We start from the raw sequence: 1,918 nt of genomic DNA, 5'->3' as shown, positions 1-1,918 counted from the left end.
AAGATAGAAGAAAAAAAAACAAAAAAAACATTTTTACTAATTCAGATTTTAATTGTAACATTATCGATAACAGTTTAGCTTAATTTTATATCTAAAAAAAATAAATAAATTACTGAGTGAGTTTTCAACACCAGCTATTTTGACTTAAATTTCACTTTTAAAATGTTTTTCTTTTAAACTATTTTTATATCTAAATATGTTCTCTGCAGATAAGCTGTTTCACTTTAGAGAAATGACTAACTCCATAGATTATTGGAGGATTCTGCTCAAACATCCTGTAAAAAATGTCCTGATGTGTTCAATGATTGTTAGAATTAAAAGTTCTGTAAACTTTAAATGAAAAATACTCAATAAAACCCTTAAAGATTCATTTCTGGAGTTTGGATTTCTGTTGTGTTTCTGGGATATAAAGAAGCTTTATGAGTGGCCAAAAGTTGAAGGCAGTAAATTTGCATGAATCCCGTCATCTGCTGCGTCTCCTCCTCCTCCATCTGCATGTGAATGAGGCTCCCAACAAAGGCGCAGCTCCACCGGGGGCCGCACAGAGAGCCCATTGTTAGGGACACAGATGTCTCGGGGGGCCACGCCGCACCATCTGCCGCTTGGTGCGTCCGGGGGTCATCCAGGGCAGAGCCGAGCTGGGAGGAGTCAGAGAGGCGGGTGTGGGGGGGTCTGGTTATTGTAAAAGGAAAGCAGCATCAGGGGAAGGGAGGGGTCGGTCCTGCCAGCTGCTGTTATTTATTCACAGACACTTGGTGAAAGTTTTGGTAAACAGAGACAATGGTGGATTGGATGTGTTTGGGAGGGAGGGGGGGCTGCAGGAAGCACCTGCTCTGAGGCGCCTCAGAAAACAAACTGGTTTTACGTTCATCAAATAAAAGAGGCCAGGCTGGATCAACAGGAGGAGAACCAGAGCTTATAAAACTGGTTTTATGTTCTGGATCGATTAAAGGACAAAATAAAACAGAAATGAAACCTTTTGGGGTTTTTTCCTGAAAGTTTGACGTTACAAGAGTATAAGAGTCGTACTAAGATACATCTATATCTATATTTTATGATTTTCCTTTCCCCCTCTGTTTACATAGGGAGTGTATGGAATGAAATCACATTCAACATTTTATACAACAGTGTGAAAAACAACTTTATCCTGGGAGCTGTTCTTCTCTTAGTCCTTTTCGAACACTTTTTCAAGTTTCTGTCTCTAGGGTTTATACAGGAATGAGAAAGTCTAATTTAATGCTTTTTAATGTTCTTGAAATAATTTGAATGCATTCAACAAGTACCTGGGAAGTAACGAAGTACAAATACTTCATTACTGTACTCAAGTAGATTTTTCTGATATTTTTACTTTACTACTTATTTTTATGGCGACTTTTTACTTCTACTCCTTCAGGCGCGCTGGAAGCTGTTTGAAGCGAGGGGGGCTGATGGCTGGGTTGGAAAACACATGACGTCATTATGTTGAGGGCTATGGCTGACGTTTTTAACATAATATTGTAGGCCTACATTTGGTGCCAAAAACTGCCATTTAAAATGCATCAGAACAAAGCATGAACATTTTAAAAGTTATTTCTTCTCTTTTAATCCTTCAAAACAAACAACAGCTCCCAATCAACAGGATCAGGAATACTTGAATAAAACATGGCCTAAATATAGCCTAAACTGAGCATTGAACGTCTTGAAAGTCCATTTGACTATGGATATGGGGAATGATTTCATATCTGAAACAAAAAACACACACAAAAAAAAAAAAATAATTAATTTCATATTTTATCACTAAATAGCTTAATACAGACATATTTAGTGATATGCAGCCTTATTCTAGCGTAGACTTCTTCAGCCACAGGACTTGCTCACACTGGCTCCGGTGCGGTTACCGAGCCGACAGAGACCGCAACTCCCGCACACCCCCTCTCAC

Source organism: Cyprinodon variegatus, unplaced genomic scaffold, assembly GCF_000732505.1.
Source record: "Cyprinodon variegatus isolate N-32 unplaced genomic scaffold, C_variegatus-1.0 Scaffold500, whole genome shotgun sequence".
NCBI classification, from domain to species: Eukaryota; Metazoa; Chordata; class Actinopteri; order Cyprinodontiformes; family Cyprinodontidae; genus Cyprinodon; species Cyprinodon variegatus.
This window is presented reverse-complemented; position numbering follows the sequence as displayed.